Source organism: Denticeps clupeoides, chromosome 7 (genome assembly GCF_900700375.1).
Source record: "Denticeps clupeoides chromosome 7, fDenClu1.1, whole genome shotgun sequence".
In the NCBI taxonomy this organism is placed as follows: domain Eukaryota; kingdom Metazoa; phylum Chordata; class Actinopteri; order Clupeiformes; family Denticipitidae; genus Denticeps; species Denticeps clupeoides.
Genome location: NC_041713.1, coordinates 12,822,344 through 12,847,367, shown reverse-complemented (window position 1 = coordinate 12,847,367; position 25,024 = coordinate 12,822,344).

The following is a 25,024-nucleotide window of genomic DNA, read 5'->3' as shown; positions in this document are numbered from 1 at the left end:
GGAAACTAGTCTTCCACATCCATTCTTATCTCCATGTATTTCAACCTCGACTTTCCCAAAATCTCTCCTCCATCTCTCTCTCTATCTCCTATCCCTTAAATCCTCTCGCTATCTTCTTTTTTATCCTTCCCTCCTCCCTCTCTCTCTCTTTCTCTCTCTCCCTGCACTCTTTCTATCCTTCCCTGCTCCCCCCCTCTCTCTCTGCACTCGTTCTATCTTTCCCTCCTCCCTCTCTATCTATCTATCTATCTATCTCTATCTTCACTCTCTCTCTTCCCTCCTCCCTCTCTCTGTCTTAACTCTTTCTCTCCTTCCCTCCTCCTTCTCTCGCTTCACTCTTTCTCTCCTTCCCTACCCCCCCCCCTCCCTCTGTCACAAGATGCTCGAATGGTTTTTACGTTCAAGCTGGGCTTTCTTTGGACTAGAGCCGATTAACAATATCTCTTAAAACACTTTTTATCACACAGCAACTGACTGCCATTCCACAACTTTTTCTACCTTTGTGTAAGTGACCAAAACAATCCACATGATACCAGATGCTGGTATCATGGGTTGTAGTAGCCTTGTTCAAGGTTCAAACCCCACTTACTACCACTTAACTGGTAGTAACTGGTAGGTACTTCACCACTTCTGACTGTATTATTCTGTCAGTAACTGAAAGCGTGTGGGACACGTTGCATTCATCTTCACGCTTGGCGGGTGGGCCTGCTGCACACCTGACAAAGACTGTTCAGGAGCAGTCGTGAGTGCAACAGATGTAGCGGCGTGCTTTGAATACATCACAGTGCCAAAACAGTCATATGTAGTACTGTCACAACACCAAGGAAGGGGAGGAGCCGGGCGAAGGTGCTTGTACAAAAAACAGTTTAATACTCAAACTCCACGACACCACGGCAAGACCCGGAGTCCCACCGACTCTAAAACCACCGGCGCTGACCGTACCGGATCTGCCCGAGGAAATGTCACAGAGCAGACCAGGTCCATGTCTACAGAACGAGACCCTTTAATCCTATAGTTCTACAATACAATACAATACGATGTTTTTCCATCTGTAGATATTTGCTTGTAGGAGATCATTCATAAGTTTAAAGAGTCAAATCAAGCCAAGTAAACTTTATCTCTAAAGAAATTTAACAGCAGTTCCACTGCACAACAGTGCTGCACTACACGAGAAGTTCAACGTAAAATACATGCAGGGTAATAGCTTTAAACGTTTAAAACTTTGGGAAGGGTAAAGAAAATTATCTAAAAATATATGGAGAGTAAAAACTGTCTGGGAAAGCTAAAGACAGCAGCACACGGTGACACAACGAAATGTGTCCTCTGCTTTATAACCGTCACCCTTGGTGAGCAGTGGGCAGCCATGACAGGCGCCCGGGGACCAGTGTGTGGGGACGGTGCTTTGCTCAGTTGCACCTCACTGGCACCATGGCGGATCGGGATTCGAAGCGCCAACCTTCTGATTATGGGGCCACTTCCTTAACCGATAGGCCACCACTGTCCCAAGATGAACAAGATCAGTTATTTAAGGTGGGGCCCGTCCATTTAGAGCACTAAAAAAAAACATCAACAAACATCTACAACGAACCGGCAACTACAGCAATGAAGCAAGAACCTGATGAAATGTGCTGACTCTTTTTTAGAACCCCTCAGCAAGCGCACTGCAGCATTCTGGACCAACTGAAGCCGTCATAATAGTGACTGTGGGAGACCAAAAAAAAAGAAAGAGTGATCTTATTTGCTTCTCCGTGCTTGTCCATGCTTACACCCAGGTTCAGAAAGCGAGGGCTCCCAGAGCTGGGAGAGACCAACCGTTCTACATATTAATCAAATGAAACGATTGTCCCTTTCACTTTTTAAGAATATTTTTTTGTGTGTTGTACAGGATTAGATTATTCCTTACTGAACAATTTCAGAGTTACTGTTGGTTAGGTGAAAAAGCTGCTCTTAGCTTCACCACTTTGCATGGTACTGTACATGTTTAGAGTGAATTATCATGTTCAACAGCTACATCTGACTGGGCCTGGCTCCACCAGCACCTAATGTAGTCACAGAACATAGAAAAGTAATGTCATAGGTATAAACAGAAAAATTCTAATTTTACAGTGGAAATCAACATCAAAAGCAAATGATTATAAATGGAGCGGCAGGTCCGCTTATCTCATCTGCCCACAGTAGGACTTTAGCCCATCACTTTTTTGTGGACCCTTGTAATCAATACTGCATTCACTACGTTAGTCTCACAGTGTGTCATGATTTTCCCACTCACATGTCGATTACATCAGCATTGCGGGCTGTTTATTTCGGCTCGGCAGCGGTGGACACGCTGAATTCTGCAACGGTCATGCATTTTGCAGCATCTGCTGAAGAAACTCTGCTTTGGGTAACAATGTGAAATCCACAGATGGACCGGGCTTTTTTTTTTTTTTAACTCTCCATCCCCGGGTCTGTAATAAATTTACTATCTTCAGGAAATCATTTCCATTCTCCCAGCAAACACCAGGCACATCCTGCCCACTGACAGCCCATAACTACCCTTCGCTGAGAGCAGCGACTCGCTTGTGAGATGGGAATTCCCACAAAACTAACTGTCTCCAAGAAGATAAGGCTTTTGTCCCATACAGAAGACACCTGCTAAATTCCTTCAAGGATGGGGCACGACACTTAACACTGCACACGGCGCACGCCATGTCGGCGTTCACAATGATGGGGCATTGTCTGTTAGGACATGCAGATCATGGTATCTTGGAGAGGGTGGGCCCTTGTCCGGGCCCTGTCATCACAATCGTTGGAGCTGATTGAGCGCCTGATGATATTCCCCATGAATATGGACACATGTGGGGGCTCCTTTCACAACCATCTGGGTGGGGCTGGCCCCTAAAATGTCCTCATGCAATCTGATATCGTGGTGCTATTGTGGAACTATCGAGCATTACGTCTGCAACAAGATTTTAATCATGAAAACAGGTTTTAAAAAAAGTCAATTGAGATTAATGATGATGAGAAAATGATTTCCAGATCATGGCAACAATGTATTTGCAATATATTTCCTGGCTTTACCACTAGTGCATAGTGCATTGCTTTTATGTCAATTCTGGACTCCTGACATATATATATCCAAATGATAAATCTTTATGTACCCAGTGTCTCCAATTATTAAAATATTAGCAATGATCAGAAACAGTACCTTCATCTATTGGGTCAATACTTGGTTGAGCCCAAAAGGTTCTTAGATGTTCTACACGTACTTTTTAAAAGATTAACTGTAGTCACAATAGCTATGATACTTAGATGAGGCCTGCTGTGTTTTTGGCATAAAACTGTTGGATGTAAGTTGCCATTTCATTAAGTTGTGCAGTAATGGATTCATTTATTTTGCTCAAATCTTCTCCAGCCCTTTTATTGATCCTCTCGGTTGAGCATTACCATTGGGAGCATGACTCAGTATGACAGAAATTCCATTATCTGCCATGGTCTTAGCAGGCAAGGGGACCGCCACTGTGGCAGCATCAGAATATGCCCCTTGCATATCCATCAAATCCAGTCAGGCAGGACCTTGAATCCATGGAGGAAAATCGGTCCCACTACCTCCACACACACGCCACACCTGTCGGCATCAGCTCAGGCGGTTTGTACAGAAAAAAACAAAAGAAGGGCTCAATAAGCCTCTGAAAATTAGACCCAACTTACAGACGCACAGCCAGGTGGCAATGTCACCGTTCTGGCTGTCACTCTAGGTAAGACGCTGCTCCATCACATCCCGGCGTCTTTCAGACACACATCCCGGCACACATACAATAATGTTCTGTGATGTTAAATACCATGTGACACCGTGTGGCACCGTGTGACAGTGGGAGTTGTCAGACATCTATTGAATTGACCTTCCCTCAGAACGGTCATGGGCAGTAGACGCCCCTATTGCCTAATCAAATCTGTCTGTAGGGTGAACCTTGTCATACATGCACCCACCCATGCGTCTATTGACCCATCCGCCAGGGTTTAAGCTCTTGTTACCATATGCCCAAATGTCTCCTTCTTAACATTATGTAAGTCTTCCGCGCCAAGCCCTCACCCCTCCTTTGTCCAGATTAGGCTACACCAGATACAAATTAAAGCACATTTTTTTTACTGGGAAAGTAATCTAAGAATCAATTCCGCAGTCTGCGGCAATTTTTTTTTTGAATGCATTTTCCAAATGAGGTGTAAACCTGAGTCTGGGAGAAAGCCGGTCTTTGTGAGTGGTTTAATAAGATTTATGCAAACTGGTATTTGATGAAAAAAGTTGCTTCCTGCCTCAGGCTAATATTTTACGGAAAAGCCGTAATCCAGTGCATTTTCAAGAGGGAATCAAGAGGAATACAGGAGCCTGGCTAACAAATTCAATATGCCAAAATATGCTAATTTGCCTAAATGCTATCTGCGTCAGTACTATAGTCTGTTATCAATGGGCAGTCCCATGTCAAATAATGGAATTCCCTTATATAAGACAATGGAGTGTTCCTCAAAGATAAGTATTCCTTGTTTGATGGGCTTCTCTTGCAATTAATCCAGCAGACAGCTTTTATCTCAGCTTCATCCACTCTTCCAATGTGCTTCACCAAGAGGACCGAAATCAGCATTAACCCCTGAACCCTGCACTGTCCCAGAAAGCGAATGGACAAAAAACGTGACCTCACCTCTACCCAGCTTTAAGCGCAGGGGTCAAGGCTGCAATCAAGTTAGTTCGTGTAGAGAAAGAATCACTTGGGTATTAACGTTATCCGCAGACCCTTGGCCGGGGCCCAGGCTAGTTACAGTGGACAGGAGCCAGCATCAGAGACGGGGGCGGCCCCAACGGCGGCCGAGAGTCCTGTGGTCTGCTGCCGAGCTTGGCTAATCCTTCATGTGAACAGCTGTTGAGTTGTCTCCTCTCATAACCTCGGCTGAAGAGAAGCCGGAGGTTCTGACAGCTGTTGGTGTGTCAGTCTCACACTTTCCTCATAAACGGCGCAGCGTCAAAAGCCCGGACCAAAATAAATCTGCCCATCATGTCGTAAGACTCGCCATGCAGCGGACCTCGCTTGATTAAGCCCGATGCTGAATTCTGTTTTAGAAAAACTGAACTGGATCTCCTTTTCGCGTGTTAATGCACTTTCATCAACAACGGCCTTAGATTGTTGCCTTGCGTCACAGGGTCAAATGGGGATGTTATAAACACTGCAGATTTAGTACTGTAGTTACAGATATTCTCAGACGTGTCACAACAAGAAGACAACATCATTCCTAATATGAATATTATTTATTATTGACTGACATCTGCTGTCAGTACTGCAATCAAATGCACATCAAGAGATGATATTAACTGTACTACACTTAAGAATAAAAATAACAAACTACATTGCAGGGCCCCATGTTTGCCTCCAAGGTAGTGAGTTAGAATCCCGGTTCAGACCTTGTCTGTGCCGATTTTGCATGATCTCCCAGTGTTTGCCCAGGTTTCTTCCAGGTTCTTCTCGACATCTGACGGTAAATCGCAGAGTCTGAACTGCTGTAGGTGTTCCCGCCCTATAATGGTCCTATAATGGTCTCCAGCATCCGCATCCCTGATTAAGATTCACCAGTATTGGACAGTGAATAACTACCAAGGCTCAAATGGATGATGCAATCAAAATACCTTATGCTGTTTTTGAGGAGAATCGTACAGCTGAATGGCTTGACCAACTCACACCAAACTTTAGACGCACTACACTAATGACACTGCTGCACCTGTAATAAAAAGTTAATGAATTTGTGCAATATGAACATTTCAAGGAACCTGAAGTGCGACCACACCCCCTCCACCCTCCACCCCCCACACACCCTTCCATCTGGCTGTCTCCTTCGCTCCAGCACCCAGGCACTCCCTAGACTAGATAACTTTCCCCTATCAGACATGACATAATGGGGCGACCTGCCAGGGGCTCATACTCATTTTTGAAATAGGAGGAAGCAGTGCAGTCCGTACAAACATGCGGCGGCATCTGTCAGCGCTGCGGACACTCGAGTGAAAAGCGCAATAAATCCAGGCCTCCTCCTTGGTCGGGATAAACAAGACTATTACAATAAATGCTGCAGATTGATGCTAGGCAAGCGGATTCGCCTGTTTTTTTTTTTTTTTGGTTGACCTTAGATTTACTTCAAGCAGTTCAGTAAGTGACACCACTAGTTTATCTGCCTCTCCCTGTCCATCCAATCCTTTATACGGCCTCAGTTCAAAAACGGTCCTTTTCTTGGGTAACAGGCCAGACTGTAAATGTAAATGTCACATTAATGTATACTTTCATATTTGCATTAGCACTTGTTAAGGCATGCCATTTTATTCATAACTGAAACAAATATGGACCAAATTTAATAACACACTGCTGGTGTATTATTAAATTGCCCCAACATCAGATCTTTTTGCCATGTGACTAGAGCATGTGTGAAATGAAATCACACAGTAACACAGCAACATTTTGTAGGTATTACATAAAAACAGCATTCTGTTTTTTCTGCTTAACACACTAGACGACTGTCAGCGAGATTAATGGTCACAATTTCACCAAACCGAAACAAAACAGATGGAAAGAAAAATAAATATATAAAATATATTCATATGATACCAAAGTGTGAAAATGCACTATTTAAGCTTTTCTGGCCATTGTATTTAGATTCGGTTGCTCCCTTATTATATATTTCTGCCAACAGATTGCCCAGGCATAGATATAAACCGAACAGGTGTTAAGCTCTCCATGTCGAATTGATTTCTTTAGCTCTTTGGAACTGGAGGACAGAAAAGTGGAAGTTTTAATTATTCATTTTTTCATCTCTTGAAGCACTTTGACTGACTGATGTCTTACAAAAAAATTCACATCTTTCCAAATATTCAAATATTTTACTTTATAATGAATGCATCTGGGGTCTGGCATATCAACCCCAGATCTCAGCCAAGAATAATGTAATTTGTTGAGTGTCTCTTTTTCCCTTTCTGTCTACACCCCTCTTCTGCCCCCCTCCATATATATATATATATATATATATATATATATATATATATATATATATATACACACACACACACACACACACACACACACACACACACACACACACACACTAGGCAAAGGCAATTAGGAGTGTGTATAAGTGTGTGTGTGTGTGTGTGTGTGTGTGTTTATATATATGTGTGTGTTTATATACAAAATACACACACACACACCTAGGCAATTAGGTGTGTGAATATATATTTATTAGGTGTGTGAATATATATTTATATATATTCCCACAACTCTGTGCCTTGGCAAAGGCAATTAGGTATAGACTTTCACTTGCTACAGTAATCCATGTTTTATTCATCCTTTGTCAGTTTTGTCTGTAGAAGTATTCTCTCCTCTCCTTCTCCATTCTCTCACTGTGAATCGTGTTTGTATTTATGTCCAAGATATGATTTGTGTTTTCTTAGCTTCCATTCCAAAACCGTTGACTTTTTACTCCTTATAAGATAATAAATGGAGCCTTTTACCAAGATAGCAAGCCAGCTTGTCAATTCCAATTATGGGTTCTCTCTGTCCAGGGCTTTGAAACAGGAATCTTTACAAGCCATCAGATGTCTCTCCTGCTTCTTCTGTACCGCCATCCTCCTGTTGCCAGGCTGGGTTCGTGAGATTGTAAAAATCCTGATGGATGGCCGCCCAGACGTGTGCCTCTGTCTTACCAGGCCCAGTTGTCTAAAGCGAGACTTGTTTTGGAAGGGAAAATATGACACACCAAAAGGACAGTGAAGGATAAATTTTTAATCTTTAATGTGCCTCGGTGGGGGAAAAAAAACATGCAATTCCAGGCTTTGTTTGTAATATATTACACTGACGAGCAGTCGTCTCGCCTTAAACAATATCAGAGTCATACTGAAGAGTTTTTTTATTCTAGGAAATAGCAACTAGCAAACACAAACTACTTGCAAAAGGCAAACATAACTCACAATACATCAGGCAAATTATCAAAAAGAATAAATTCTTTTTAGCTGAGATATATGTAGTTGGATATCTGACAACCATAAAAATTTCACGCTGTCAAGTGGTAATTTAAAAATTTCATGAGCATCACAATTTTTAGAAAACTGAAGGATGCCTAGATGCCGTGGTGTAGTGATGTCACCACAGAAAATGCCCTGTCATCGAATCTAGCCTTACTCTATAACTGCTCCTCCATTTAGCTGTGAACACCATTTTTCTGTCCTTGAGATGCAGGAAGCATCTCTGAAAAGTATCTGTGAATAGAGTTTACTCTATCTAGAGTTTAAACTACTCCCAGTGACGTCAATTGATACCTAGGAAGGACAAAGGCACTGCACCTTCCAAAGGCAGCATCAGGCTCAAGCAACTGGGAGGGAATTTTTTTCTTCCTCTGATGCTTCACAAATGGGAACCGACAGACGTTTATTCTTTAATATCTGAAGTATTTGTGCCTTTAAACAGTGTCTGGCTATTGTCCTAATTTCCCAATTAAGACAATGGCATTTGGTTGCTAGGCAGTACCTCTAAAAGAAGTTCTCATATAGGGGTCGTTTGTCCTTGAGCAGGGACATCTCACCATACCAAGAAAACCTTGGTCTCATCACTTTTGTTTGTGCCCCACACTTTCATTGACCTTCAATCTCCCATATTGCTCCTTTCACACTAGCCTATACAGACCTTCTGTTCAGCTCACTGGTAATTATCCACATTCTAAAGACTCAGATCACCAATGAATATATGGGTCACTTTAGTTCAATGATAATTTAAAAAGATTCATGAGCTCAAGGTGGTAGTAATCTAATGGCTAACACACTAGCTTATGAACCAGAAGAACACAAAGTTCAACCCCCTACTTACTACCATTGTGTCCTTGAGCAAGACACTGTAAATAGCTCTGGAGAAGGGCATCTGATAAATGCCATAAATGTAAAAGTAAGGTCCACACACTGTTCAGCAGTGTTTCTTTTGGTTTGGTTTTTTTTTTTGTATGTCCTCTCCTCCACCACCTACCATTAGCCTAAGCTCAAGTAAGATAAGGACGCTCGTGCATGATTACGCTGAAGAGGGTGTGTAGGCTTGACAGCAGGGACCCTGTGGGCGGACTGTATCTGCTAAATATACATTGGCCCTGCATTGTTTTGCTGCTGTTGTTCACTTATTTGTTTGGTGGCTGTGTATCATTTTGACACAATCCGTGTAGCCCAAAAATTGCCTGACGCCTGCCACTCGCTCATTACCCCGCATAGCACAGTGCATGATGTGATGACATTTTTGCTGTCATTAGAAGCGTGATAAAACAGGACCTTTTTCGTTTTTGGTGGCGTGTCATGTTAATAATGTGGTCAAGTTTTCATTCATGGCCACGGAATTGCGTGCATGTTGCCTGCTCCATCTGAAGCCAGGTTCCTGTCTCGTCAACAGGTCACTCTTGGAGAAAACTGACAGAGAAGTAATTTAGCGCCGATGCTCAAGCTCCAGCAGTCGTCTCCGGCACAACCACTCTTTTCATCATCGAGCCGGCAGACCTGGCGTGGCATGATAACTGCTATTGATTGGAAGCTCTGCATAAGGGGACGGGAAAAAAAGCAAGGAAGAAAGGAACAGGATAGGGCCGGTATTTTCACGGCGTCGCCAGTCCTAGATAAGAGCCATTGTGCGAAGCATTCATCAAGTCTCATATGTGAGTCTGTCTGGGCCAGATTGCATGAGATAACCCACTCCACCAAAGCTGCCTATTTTGAAAACCTACGAGAAATGGCAAGAAAAAACTCAGTGTGTCTGATTGTGGTGCACTGAACACACGACAATTGTCGGTAATAGATCCGTTTCTTGGTACTGTACTGCGGTGACCACGGCTCTTCCATTTGACACTAAATTTACAGCTTTATCTCTCAAATAACAGATGGTTTGTTCAGATCGCTGCAACATGCTCCCATTTGGAGAGAAAGCATTGGTAAAAAATAGCAGGGTTAGCATCTGCTGGACTTTGGCTTCTACAATGAAGGCTAACAATAGCATTTGGTGTGATGTTCAGTAAATAGGAAAAATTCTGAGTGATTAAATAACACAATTCATTCACACAACCATGGTTCATAACTTCATTTAATCTTGCCAGAATTTCCATTTTTACTTTTTGGACTCGCTAACCAGGGTGTCAGGAGATTCAGTATGATGCTTATGATTCCTTAATTATTCTTTATGTGTAGTACAGTTATACATCGTAATATACACTGAAGCACAGTGCAGAAGAAAGCTTTTTTGCCTCTGTCTGGAGTTGGCACATCTTGACTTTTTGTTCTTTTGCCTGAATTCTATTAATCATTTAATCAACGCAGTGCAAGACTTGATTACATATGATTAAAATCTTTTATTTTTTACTTTAGAAAGGAAAAATCAGAGCCTTTTCCTTTTAAGGAAAAATTAGTTGACTTCTGTTTGTCCTTTTAGTGGCATGCTTCATATGTGATTCCTTTTGACAATTTTTTATCATTTCTTTTGATAAACAGATATTAAGGGACCTCCTCCTTTTTAAATTAACTCTGGGGGCTACAGGGACAAGTTAATCAAATTATGGGTTGCTTCAGAGATGACCTCCACTTTATGACAGAGCAGGAGCTTTAATCAAGATGTCAGACTATCCAATTATGAATCACTTTGACCGGTTTTACCCTGTCTCAACGTATTTCGTTAGAGAACAAAGGATCTTATATCTTTAAGTTGCTGTGATACACTTGACTTTTTAGGATGCTATTCTCAAACTGTGATACACATGCTCCCTATGACTCTCACTAGTGGTAATGGCCAAGGGACTCAGCGATTATTCTTAAATGCAGTGTAATAATTATTAAAAGTACCATTAATATCCTCATTTGCTGTGTGTTTGACTGCAGCATTGACAGTGGATGACAGTGAATAATAAATTATTTTTATACTAGGAATAAAGTTGCATCCTGTGCAAACTACTCTAATAGGAAGGATGCCAATCATCTGTGGTCTAGAGGTGTCACCATAGAAAATCTACTTAAATATTGAATAAACTTTATTTCATGAATTTGATTACCATGGAAATCCTAAAAGATACAATGTGATGGCTGATCTATATGGCATGTTGCAGTCCTCACTGCAGGCTAAATTGCCCATTGTGAATGTAAATGTAGAGATATTTGGTGTTTTTGTTAGCTTGGGTGCTCGAGGAGGACAAGTGAGAGGAAGCACCCTAATCCCCTCAGTTCAATAAAGTCACTGTTTCTATCAACATGCTTCTCTCCCTCATACTTAGGGATTTGATTCTGTAGGGTTTACCACTGTATTCCTGAACATACTGTACTCCTCCCACTCCTCCCCCACTTTTAATCTCATGCACACATTCAGTTTCAGAACACACACACACTGTCACACCCGAGGTGTTGGGAGTAGAAATGATGGAAACCTAGGATGAAAAACAAATGAACAGTTTATTTAGGGGTGAAACAAAAGAGTCAAAAGGCAGAAACCAACCACCACGCTGTGCGCTTAATAGAATTCCCTTCAGTGCTGCAACTGGAGTCATGCAGGGCTGCCAATACAGCTGTCTGCTAGTCCGCTTCCACAAGTGCTTTGCACAAAGGCTGGAAAACAAATGGCCACGGATCCTCCTAGGGTGAGTCAATCCTGTGTGGCACAATCATAGACACATTAAGAAACACAGCACAAACCAGTCTGGGGGAAGCACACAACACAGGGAAACACCTCGGTGATCAGCTATGTAGACTCCAGATCACCCGGGTCTTTTGTAGGAGAGCGAATGACACACAACAATCTGCACCTGACATGACAGCACCCCCTCCTTCAGGCGCGCTTCCAACCTGGAAGCAAGGACCCGTCTTGGGTCTGGGGCGGGGACGCAGGCGCTGCGACGATCTGGCCAGGCTCGGGGCCATAGCCCTCCCAGTCCTCTGTCACCTTACACAAATAAAAGAGCATATGGGTGTTGCTTCTAGGGGTTGCCATGATAATGCAACGACACCGCCCCCAGCCCCATCTCCGCGGCATCAATTTCCACAACATAACATTACATTGGCTCAGGCTTTTTTAGGAGTTTTGCTGACAAAACACTCCTTCAGGGAGCGGACACCCTTTCATGCAGAAACCCCAAAAAGCGCTGCAACCCCTTAATGGTGGAGGGCTTCAAAAACTCAGTCACCACCTGTACCTTCGGTTCGTCCATAGAGATCCCCTCTGAGCTAATGTGGTAGACAAGAAATTCCACCTCCCTCATAAAAAAAAAAAAAACACTTCTCAGCCTTCACATACTGGCACGACAGCAGTAGGGAGAGAACTGCCCTCACATGGTGGATTTTGGAAAACACCAAAATATAATCGATATAAACAACAACGAATTTCACCAACATGTCCCTGAGGACATCATTCACGAACCTCTTGAAGACATCCGTGGCGATGGCAAGGCCATAGGGCGTCACTTTGTACTCATAATGGCCTGAGGCTGTACTGAATGCTGTCTTCCATTCATCTTCCGCTTGCACACGCAACAGGCTGTACGCAATCCATAGGTCAAAGAAGGTTGTCCACCTGTGATGACAAAGACACAGACCCTAATACTCAAAGGAGGGGTAGAGTGTTGTGGGGGACAGAGCTGGCACGGACATGAAACACACCTACACAAACATTTACTGTCTTCCATGTGTTTGAACAGAAACCGTCACACCAGTGGAAAATGTCAGTGTGTTGATGGCGTCAGTGGTCACAACAGATGTGGGTAGAGTAGCCAACAATTTTACTCAAATAAGAGTAGCGTTACTCCAAAATAATAATACTCAAGTACAAGTAAAATTAGTCATCCAAAAATGTTCTCAATTAAGAGCATAGAGCATATTTATAGTGATTGTAATATCTCATATATTTTTTATAAACAATGTATTGGCACCATTTAACAAAATGTTTGCATAAGCTAAAAGGGTACCATACCAACAGCTTAACATTATTGTATTTTGAGAAAGATTATAGTACATACACAATTTCCATTCTGACGTTCCTCCTCAGCTGAACCGGGGTCTTTCTAGCAATCATTTCAGTGAGTCTGGTGGCGATGTTGCGTATGCTTACTCTTTGCGTCTTCTGTAACAACAGATCAGTCATGCAAATCTGCACTCATCATTTTTTACTTTGTGCTTCACCATATGTTAACATTGTGCATTGATTGTGCTGTAAAGGCACATGAGACAACTGTGCATCAAAAGAGAGAAAACAGAAATCTGTACTTGGTTGTGCAAATGAACATTATTGGATTTTTGGAATTATTGATTGTACATCAAACCGAGGGTTGAATTATGATATAAATATAATACTTATCATATGTATGGGAATACTATTTGAACTGCTCTGCCCACCACAGTTTGTGTGAGGCCATGTGACTGCATGGCTATGTCTAATTGGTGAAACGGTGTCATGTAATTATTGCTGCTACGTCTGAATGGTGAAACATGTTAGATGTAACGGCGGTCAGACGTTAAAGCTTATAAATGGTTTTAAAAAGTAACGAGACAAGTGTTGCCCAACGTAGCGAAGTAAGAGTACAGTTTCTAAATAACAAATGTACTCAAGGACAAGTAAAAAGTTGTAAACAAAGATGTAATCGAATTGTAAACCTACTCTTAGAGGACCATTTTTTCAAAAAGCTTCTCAAGTAAATGTAATGGATTAAATGTAACTTGTTACTACCCACCTCTGGTTACAACAATGTACAATATAAATGGAATTCCTTCAATATAGATGTCCTAAGTATTTAAAAAAAGCAATTTGTTCAAGATTGCATAGTGTTTATTATTGCTTCATATATTTTGAACTGAGATTGTTTTAATTGTTTAATTCATTACTTTATTACATAACATCAAGTCCCTGGGTAATTAAAAGTTCCATCATCCCTGTACTTTGATGACTTATTTTATAGCTATATATTAATGTTTTAAAAATAACATTAAAGTTTAGCATTTAAGAGTTTGCCTAGACAAAGAAACCATCTGAAATAATGTTTTTAAGATTTCATTACTTCAATTGTATAACAGTTCAAAAGAGTCACCTGTCAGAAAATCAGCACTTAATCAGTATATACAAAAAATACACTGAAAATGCTGAGGTTGTAAAAAGAGATTTACATTCAAACCCACCATTATGTGTTAAAGGTGTCCAATATCAAACAAATGAGGCCTTACTAAATACAGATAATGGGGATACATCCTACATTTTGATATAATCTGAGAACTCAATTCCTGAGCACAGTTTTTTTTAAGAATTGCCAACACCAGTATTTACATTATTAAATTACAGATTAATCTAGATTAATGTACATTAATGTACATTAAAGTACATTAAAATGGCTCATTTGAATTCTACCGAAGGCATTCAGAATATGTGTGCTACCCAAATAATGACTAAAAGTAAGTCTTTGAGAACGGGTTTCTCAAGCCAAGTGGCGCATTAGACCAGGGGCTCATCTCCTGTTTCCAAAATGCATCACAAACTGCTTGAGAAAGCTGTTCTACTATGATACTACTATGAATTGGTGATGAAAATAAATTATTGTCATGGCCAACGTGCCTCCAGCCCGCTAGAGGGCGCCTCACCAGCCTGGGAGACGACGACCCGGAAGAGGAAATGGAAGCGGGCGGTGGCAAGTGTAAAAGTGAGGTAACCCCAAGGAGACACGCCCGCTCTTTGTATGAGTTTACTCGCCAGAGACGCTAGCTCTCTCACCCCGACCTAAGATAATTGTACCTTCCTGTAATACGACCTTCATCTGCCCACGACTTCGAGAATTGCCTGATCCCCTGGAAACCACGAAAGGAACCCCGACCGGAACTTCCTGACTACAACCTCTACCTGCCCCTGACCTTGAACCTACCTGACCCATCGGTTAAGACGGGATTCCATGCTCCCCTACCGTCCTGCCGCCCAAGACCTACTCCCGTCCAGTCCAAGATCCCAGACCATCCTGAAACCCGCCGTCTTCCGGTTCTCCTCTGCCCGGTCCTTCCCAAAGATCCCGAACTGACTCCCCGCTGCGTTGCAGCGCGTCCATTGCTTCCTCATTCCTCGCCGGCCAGGCGCCTCCGGTCCTCCTGCCCCGCTCGCCCAGTGTCCTCTACCGGTACGACGGATTATCCCCACGCCCAAAGTATGTCTGCAAGTACGCCATCGAATTCCCCCTGTGACAATTATGTTCAATAAGATGTACGTCACGTTTGATGTGGTAATTTCACAGTTCGAAGACATCCGTGCTAAAATATCAAGGTGAAAGTCATCATAGCGGTTCTTCTTCTGCGTTGTGTAACTTTTTGATTTCGTTTCTTGAACCACAAATGATGAGCTGACACCCAAGAGATTATCTGTGCAAAGTGTATTCTGTACAAAAAGCAAGGTCGCGTCAGAACATCGCGCCACACATCGCATCTTTCTGAACCTCTCTCTCTCACAACTCACGCCATGTGTCCAAGAGAACTGAACATTAACATAAAGCATTCACAATTTACAATACTGCATTCCTGTACAAAAAGCAAGGTCGCGTCAGAACATTGCGTCACACATCGCGTCTTTCTGCACCTCTCTCTACAATATACAGTATTAAAAGAACCTAAAAAAAATATTCACAAAATAACACACATGCAAAATATTCCTAATATGTACATAAATTAAAATGAAAGAAATAACTTTTTGCACACAAACCCCACGCACCTCTCACATCTCACGCCATGTGTCCAAGAGACCTGAACCGGGTCTCAAAAACAAAATAAAAGTCTTTAGGAAATAAGAAAATAAAAGACACAAGAAAGAAGAAATATACTTATAAAGCTAGTGTAATCATTTAACTCCGGCACAATAGCTTGCGTAGTATAGACCCAGCTCCCAACCCAACTTTGTGAATAGATTAACAGCGATATTTTTTTTATCGCCCGATAAGAGTTAACGCAGCACGTTAATGCCGATAACGGCCCACCACTAATATGTGTGTGTGTGTGTGTGTGTGTGTGTGTGTGTGTGTGTGTATATATATATATATATATATATATATACATTTTAGTACATCATACCACCAGACATCAGGTGTTTTTTCACCAGCCAGAAAAACAAGGACATTTTTAAATGACGGTACTGTAGGTCTGATCAGAGGGAGATTGGTGGGACACACACTCTACCCACAGTGTGAAGTTTGCCAGAAGGATATTTTTTAAGCCAAACAGTAGGAGATGCAATTCATTGTTCCACCAGACCCCAATTTGCAATTCTGATTGGAAGGAAACAGTCAGGAGTCACTGTAGGTGCCAACCAAGGTTCCATCTGTGAAGCTCTGGCTGACATAAATTTTCAGTTGGGACAGCATGGATTGAAGTTTGTCATAATACGGGGGTGGGTGATGATGTCATCTGAGCTCCACCATTTAAGTACCTTATAATATCCACTTAAAATAAAAACTTTTTATATTGCCTCTAACGTCCCTTCCTCAGTGAACTAACCTTCCAGAGTGATCAAAGAAGCTTTTAAGTTGCATCTCAGCCAGGCACTGGCGCTTAATGAAACACTTATCTGGACTAATGCAAAGTTGACATTAACACCCCGCATACAGGACCCTCAGGAGTCTCTGAGGGACAGGATATTTTCCCCCTTTCTTTTTCCCCCAGCCCTCCCCCCAGGCAGGAAGCATCTGGTCGCCTCTGTGTGGCAGGTGGCGGAGAGTGACACTCGCCACCTGGCATCCCCCAGAAGTATTCTTTTCATAGCTGTACCTTTCATAGCGACCCACGCCATGAGCCCCGATATTAACCACCTGCTAGATCGGCCGACGGTGTGAAAGCTCTCTGAATCATTGCCAGCACTAATTCGCCGGCCGGAGTCGGGTGGAAGTCTGCGCTCAGCGCTCCCTGGAAAAGTAGTTGAGAAGAACTGGGCAGTTTTGACCCAGATTTGGTCCTCATACCAAGGTATGCTTAATAAGACATTGTTTCACAGGACATCATTCATCCCCCTCTGACTTGAACAGATGGCACAGGGGCGGCACAAAGATTCGAAAATAACAAGTGCCTACTGGATCACAATGGCTGGCCAAAGTCCGTGGGGGATGACTCTGGAGCATGTTGGGTCTGGGGTCCTGCCACCTGTGTGTCCCACATGCCCACAGGTCCCGGCCAAAGCCTTCCCATGATGCTTGCCTTAGAAATGAGTGAGGAATATGATGACAGGTCTGAAGCCTCGCCTGCTCGCCTGCTGATTTGTTTGTCTGAAGGAACTTGATGTCAAGCAGTAAATATACAGTTCAGGCCGGTGTTCTCACATTGTTTGTCATTCTCAGCATCCCTCAAATAAGATATTAAATTCCTTTATCGGGTATAACTTTTTTATACCTTGATTATATCCTCATGATTGGGGTCTCTTTGAAATAGTTTTCAATATGAAAGTCTTCCAGTTTTACTGAGTGGGATGAAGAAAACAAAAGGCACGAAGGTGTGAAGACCAGACCAGACGGCTGTAGAGAACACATCCCTCAGCTGTTTTCTCAGGGCTGCCAAAAGTGGTATGTTAACAGGAAGAGTTTATTTCAGCTTTAATCCAGATCAGGATCCTCCTGCTTGGTGTCAGTGCAGATTTTGCTATAAGGCCCACCTTCGCCTGTATAGACTACAGGACATAGGCGACGTTTTTATTAAGATGGGAGGACAGGAGTGGAACAATACCCACTGCAGCTCTCTCAAATATGAGCCTCATGTACGTTCCTGGGGGCCAGGGATTGTTAATGAAAAAGCACAGCATGGTAATGACGGGGCTGTGAAGGCGTCCCTCGACTGCAGGGCACATGGAAATCCTCCCAGCGACTCTAGTCAAATTCTGTGGGGTTATGAATATGGAAACGGAGCCGCGAGAGCCTCTCCTGTGGTTCCAGGCGTCTGTTTCTTCGTGAGGGTGTTGACTAAGCAGGCAGGAGCCATGATGGATCCGTGTCCTTCATTTGGGTCAGATCTGGAGTCCTTCTGAGTGTCAAAAAGCTATTTTCAGCGAGGTTCATCTGCCCCACAGAGAATTGCTCTGCACCTGTAAGTGATGTGCAAGAGAAGAAAATATTGATTTGGTTACAAAGATCAATACAAAGGTCACAGCCTTATGCACAGATATTTCCATGTTTATTTGAGCGTTACATAAATGTCAAAGTCTTTGAAATGAAGTATTAAAGAAGTGACAGCTTCATAATAACATATAATACAGATTGGGAAACATGTTCCATGACCTGCAACTGACCTGCAAAACGTTTTAAGCTTTGGAAACTAGCCTACGCCACAACCTCAACATTTATGAGTGACTTTTTGAAAGACAGTAAAATAGCTTTTGCAATATTTTTACACAAGCTATCGAGGTCTTGTCTACTGCTGGTTCCTTACATATACATGTTCACACAAAGGCAGGAGCTGTGCATTTTGAGAGGTTTTTACAGAGAGGTTTTTACAGAGAGGTGTTACACGAGCACTTTCCTTACTCAAAAATCTTAATCACAAAATGTTCCTCATCAATAGGGAAAACAATGTTTTTATCATCGTTCAAGAATCTCAGAAGTAGAAGACCTTCCCTGTTTACTGTCAGAAGCGGTTGGCTTGGTGTTTGACGCCGGATTAGATGGGAACTCTAACTGGGGCCGGCTGGTCCTTTTCAAACCAGTCCTGCCTTTCCATTCTGCTGCTCCCGAATCCAAAAGATGAGTTTGGCGCCCAGCAAATCCAGAGATCTGGCTTTTGCTGGATATTGGGAGGAAAGCTTTGTGCCTCTGTCACACTGAATGGCCCTTCTGTCAGCATCTCTGCCACCGTCAGTCCCCTGATGCCAACCGTGCCAGCCATGGTGCATTGGCACACAGAAAAAACAACCCAGGCATGAGATGATGTGACAAAGTCTGATCCCCTATGAAAAAAGGGCTCAAGGAATCGAGGTTCAGAGAAAAATGTCTACTGAAATAAATTGCACATTTGAAAGCATAAAATAAAGAACATTTTTAGTCTTCTTGTTACTGATGGAGCCATTCAGAAGTGTGTAAAAAACAAAAGAGAGATGGTGTGAAATTAGAAGCCAGGTAGAGAAGCAGACAGCCACACTAATCCCAGTTGGTCACTGGCCCAGGAGCTAAAAGATCTATTACTGATGCCACCAAGCTGACACCCAATTCTCAAAGTGCCTCGGAAATTTGGGGATTTCTTTTACTTCCTTTTTTTTTTAGAAAAGACGACTCCAGAGTCCTGCCAGCAATTTAATGAAACATCTGAAATTGAGTTAATTAGCCCTCTCCAATATAGCTGCTTCCTTTGACATTAATTACAGGCCGTTCTGCAGAGAAGCTGTTTAAAATGGAAATTTAAACCGATGGTTTGACAGGAATTTTCATGAACAAATTTTGGCTATAATATTATCATGCATTATTGATGTTTGCCCGTCTTCTCTTTTGCCTGATAGAGGTGGTCAGTAATTATCAGAAGAATTTGACATTTGCTTTTGTTTGAAGAATATGCAACATTTATTGATCACCCAGTAGAATAATATGGCCAAGCATTTTAATGACTGGCAATGGTAGGGGCACAGTAGAGAGTAATTGCTGTGAAAGCAAAGCATTCCTTTTTAATGAAAGTGACTCCAATAGGATGAAGTAGGACTGGAAAGCTGCAACATGACTGCAAAAATCACACTTTTTACAGAACAGCAAACCATACTGAACAAGAAAGTAAGTAAGTAAAATGTGTGTTTTGGTTGATTTTGCACATTGTTTAACCTTGTGCTAAGCACAGAGCACGCATGGGGGCAGTGGTGGCCTAGTGGTTAAGGAAGCGGCCATGTAATCAGAAGGTTGCCGGTTCGAATCCTGATCCGCCAAGGTGCCACTGAGGTGCCACTGAGCAAAGCACCGTCCCCACACACTGCTCCCCGGGCACCTGTCATGGCTGCCCACTGCTCACTCAGGGTGATGAGTTAAATGTAGAGGACAAGTTTCACTGTGTGCTGTGCCGTGTATCACAATGACAATGACTTTCACTTCACTTCAGTTTCACTATTATTGCACTGTTCCAGTTTGCACCGCAGTATTTGCACTATTTCTACTTTGCAAATGAATTACTCATTTCACTAGTTTAGCCTCTTTCTCATTGTTGTCTACATGTTTTTTTGTTAAAAAAATTTTATATATACAACAATTTTATATACAATAATATACACACACACACACACACACACAGACACGCTAAGATTATTCAAAGGTCATATTCCCCTAAATAAAGTCATTTTAATATTACAAATTTTAATCAGAGTCCCATATGGTGATATATTATACTGCTGCAAACTTTAATCGTTAAGACAGAACATTTGTTATTCAAATTATTCATCCTGGTCAAACAACCACAACAGTGATTGGGAAATGAGAGGGTGAAATAGCCTAAGATCATAAGGAGAAACGGTTTCCAGGACTTTTCAATCAAACTGGGCCGAGTACCACAAAACTCATTTCACGTGTGGCTAAAACAGTAAATGGAATAGTTCCACCATAGAAAAAGCGTCACTTCATTTAATTTAATAGTGCCATTTAGCAAAACTGACACAGCCCTCTCCCATTCAGATTCTGTCCTGGTCTCAGTGGGATTGGTTTGTCACTCAAATCCTGCTGATTTTAACAAACCTCTGGGTGCCAAAAATCCAGGTATTACATTTTTGAGGATCAACATGAGTTCTGTCAGGAGGACTTTTGTGCAGCCTGTGCAGAATAGCTGAGTGCAGCTAGAGAGTGCTTTTTCGGCAGCCAAGGTGATTAGATTGCTTGTGGCACACTGGTTTTCATCAGGCGGGAGGTAGAGTGCCATATTGGAGTGAAATGACAGTCACCGAAACGTGTCCCAGAGCTCAGGGGAGCCCAGATTCCCTGACAAGCCTGGCAAGGAGCAGGGAAACACAGGGGGAGAAATATAAATTGGGACAGAGGTGACGGGAAGAAGTCACCATATTACTTAACCATGTATTAGCTTTGTTCACTGTTAGCCATGGCGTGTGCCAGTTAAAAGGTCTAATGGAATAATATTTCGATTTTATTTTACGTTGTTTTACATTATTTTACTGTCATGCTTGCTAACAAAAGGGAAGACTGATTTACACGAATTCTTACTATTTCTTGCATTGGACAATGGTGAAATAGACAACTGTCATAACAAGATGATGGTGATTTCCCCAAAATGCTGCAAAACCACCCCTCCACCCCTTCGTCTTCTCCTCCACTGAGGCGCATTCATTTCACGTGCAACATGTGTTCATTTATTACCCCTTCCTCATAAATTCATGACATGAGTTGTATAATTCCATGTTGTTAATGTGCTCAGTTAAAATTGAACTGATGCCCAGGTTTCTTGCTGACGGTCTGCAACCTTTCCGAAAGAGTGAAGTGGAGCGAGTCGCTTCCATTAGAAAAGGGGTTCTCGCTCTGGATTACCAATGCATATACTGATACTGGAAATGCTTCATGTCTGGAGTTGACAGCTGACATGTCTTTGTCGTCTGACATTTTTTGAGTCATACTGTGAAGGTGTTCGCCCATCAGTGATGCCAAAATGTCTTTCTCTCTTCACACAAAGGCTTATCTTCTGGAAGAGTGAAGTATTCTACTTTGTGTTAATTGGTGGCACTTCAAGGTGGCACAGTGTGCTGCTGCTGTCTTGCAACAGGAAAACTCAGACTGATTCATAGTCTGCATGCTCTCCAGCTCTTCTTTAAATATTTCTCCCGATGGTTTTCGTCCTGGTAGTGACTATGGGGTTGTCATTACAGAATGTCTATGGGGTACTGCACTGGCCCCGGTGTGTTTGTCTTTTATCAGACCAGTGTCTGGCTGCCTTTCTCGTGGTGGTTCCAGGATGGATGGTAGATGGATGACTCAATGATAGTTGACGTTCAGAATTTCTTTAAAAGATCTCATCAAACACGGAGGCCTCCCACTGGACTGCAACTGGTCTATGCAGACACTGTAGGCGCTGAGTGCTGATGGAGGACTAAACGAATTCAGCTGTCTCAATGTCCCCTATTGTCAAGTGTCTTTAATTTTTTGGAAAAAAAAAATTGTTGGAAGCTGAAAGCTTCTGAACAAGGATCCCTGCTAATCCCTTTTTCCATCTCTGTTTTACAGCTCCAGCTGTAGCTAATCCCTGTCACAGATGCTGAAGACACGGTTCGCAATATGTTCCATGATGGGTCAGACCTACCTTTCTCAATCGCACTGAGAACAATTACGTCAGCAAGAAAGCGGCTTCGTTCTCGGACAACACAACTCCCAGAAATCGAGACGCTCTATTTGGTGCTTTTTCAAAAAGCTAAATTGGAAGCTCGTGTCTGGTCTGCCCTGGTGCAAATCCTGCATATATTGATTGCTCTGACTGAGTTATGTAAGCTTACTACTTGGTGATGCATGGAGGATCATTTGTTCCAGCACAGGCAGGGATCAGGGCAGATACAAGAAATGCTTAAGAAAACATTTCCTTCAGGCTATCCCCTGCCTGCATAGATGTATTTATAGCTCTGATTGTTTCAAATGAAATACATTGACTTTCTTGTATACATGTTTGATTATGGTAAATATGAGTTCCACTTGGTATAATACTTTATTGGATCCTGAATAATTAATATCTCTGCGTACGTAAAATTGGTTTGCCGTGACTGTACGTGTTCTGTAAACGCTATCTTATTAACTCAGCTGCATCCATTTGTATTAATTAGGGATTCAAACTCAGAACTAGGGCATTCAGCACATACAGAAATGATTTAATTGTTAGGGGATGAATTTAATGTTTGGTTCATTATGACTAATGAATCATTTGCAAAAAAAAAGGAATATTTTCCACCTGTGTGCATTTCTGGTTTTTCGGTGATCTGCTTCTTGAATACATTCAGGAAGGCACACATCACCACACTTTACACAGTCTTTACTACACTTACAATTATAAGCATTAAATACAATATATGTTTAGAATTGAGAAGTAAATTATTCAGCTCAGGATTCCCTATTGTAACTTGGCTCTTAATACACAAGTTCAAATCAGTCTTATCTGGTTCCTAACCAAGATACCAAAGGACTTTCTTCAAGATTTATCTAATTTTTGGGCAAGGTCATGGATGTTTGTGGCAATCTGGTCACTTAGAAGTAAGTCCTCATGATTCTTCTGTCTGAAGTGCCTTGGCTCCTCTCGCTTTTGTCAGACCCCTCCAATCCTTGGATTAAAACCTTACATTTTAAGGCCTTGTTAAATTTTTGGGCAAGATGTGTGACTCAGATCAAGCACTGCATTGTTGTCACCTTGCTTTCTGGGACTTTCTTGGAGCTTGTATAAAGCAAGCCAATTGGGATGGCTTGACAAACAAGAAATAATGGGTGAACAAGAGACTTGAAAATATATAAAATGTTTAGAATATTTTACAAATTGAATAGAGAAAAGATAATTGATATTGAAATAATGATTTAGTCAAACCCACAACTGCTGGTAGACCAGACACTAGTGTGAAGAATGACAAATTTTCTTGTTTGTTTAGTCAGTTTTTTAGATACCAGTGAAGCTTCTAAAGTGTCACACTTGCATTGTTGATCAAAGCATTCCATTGGACCTCCAGGGTTCCTCTGCATTTCAGATGTTTACAACATTTACAGTGTATGGACAGAATTGATGAACCGGATGCTATTTTAACAGACAAAACAAAAACAAAACTGACCCTGAAATTTTGAATGATGATGTATATATTAATATGGCTCAAATGGTTAATACCATGCCTTTATTTTATATTGTCTGTAGTGAATCACTCATTCAATATTTATTTTAGCTCTGAAGATTTGTCAAAAGAGAATCCTTTAAAAGTTTTAAAAAGTTTTTAAAAATTTGCTTGAAATCATGATTGTGTCACATCTCACATCACAGCCTCTCCTTTACACCCGGGTTAAAATAGTCTGGAGGAAAATAGCATCAGCAATGTGGTATCACACTCCAAAAACACCGTCAGCTCTGGGACAGTCTTAGGGAAGTGGGCCATCAATACAGTTCCGTTCATTAGCAGCACAAACACGTCCGATCTGATGAGCTAACTGAGGGGCCACCTGTGTCTGGGTCCCTCTTTAGCTGCTAGCAGAGGAGAAGAGGGTGGAGTGGAGTGCTCTTGAGATCTAGACCTGGGTCACTGCATCCGTCTGAAATGTCAAATAAACCCGGAGAAGATTTATTGGATATTCCACACGACTGGGAGGACCATTTTAATGGCCCTCCAAACTACCCTTATTTTCATGTGGCAGCAGGCCCATTTTACAGTTAGGAGTTTTCATAATGAACTGTAAATGTGTGTGTGAAATAAATGAAAGCTCACCCCAGTTGTTCTCACTCAAGGTGGCTTAGATGTGTGTGCAGGCCTAGCCAGGATATTGCACAAACAGTGAATTTAATGGTTTTAGTACCTGAGACATGCAGAATTGACCTTGAAATTTAAAAAAATGGGTAAATTCATTCTCAAGCACTTTGGGGTGCTTTATAAAGAACTTATAGGAGCAAAGGAATGTAAATGAAAAGTGTAATTTAGCTAATGTACCATAAGCAAGCCAAGCAATCTACTCTTCCCATGTGTAAAAAAATGTTATTTTAAATAACAGAAAGAAAAATGTGGCAATCCTTTTGCATTCGAACATCTAAGAAACATGTGCCCATTTGTCACCGTGCATCATTATCATGTTTTATTGCAAAATTTGAATGAATATTTAATTAACAAACCCGTGTTGGTTTATTAACACCAGTATTGTCAGTCCCTTCACACAATGTAAAAGGCATTCATTCTATTTATTTATTTATTTGTTTGTTTGTTTGTTTGTTTGTTTGTTTGCACAGCAGTATTTGCACTATTTTACTTTGCACATGTATTATATATTTCACTAGTTTAGCCCTGTCAGTCTCATTGTTGTCTACATGTTTTGTTAAATGTTACTCTTGCAC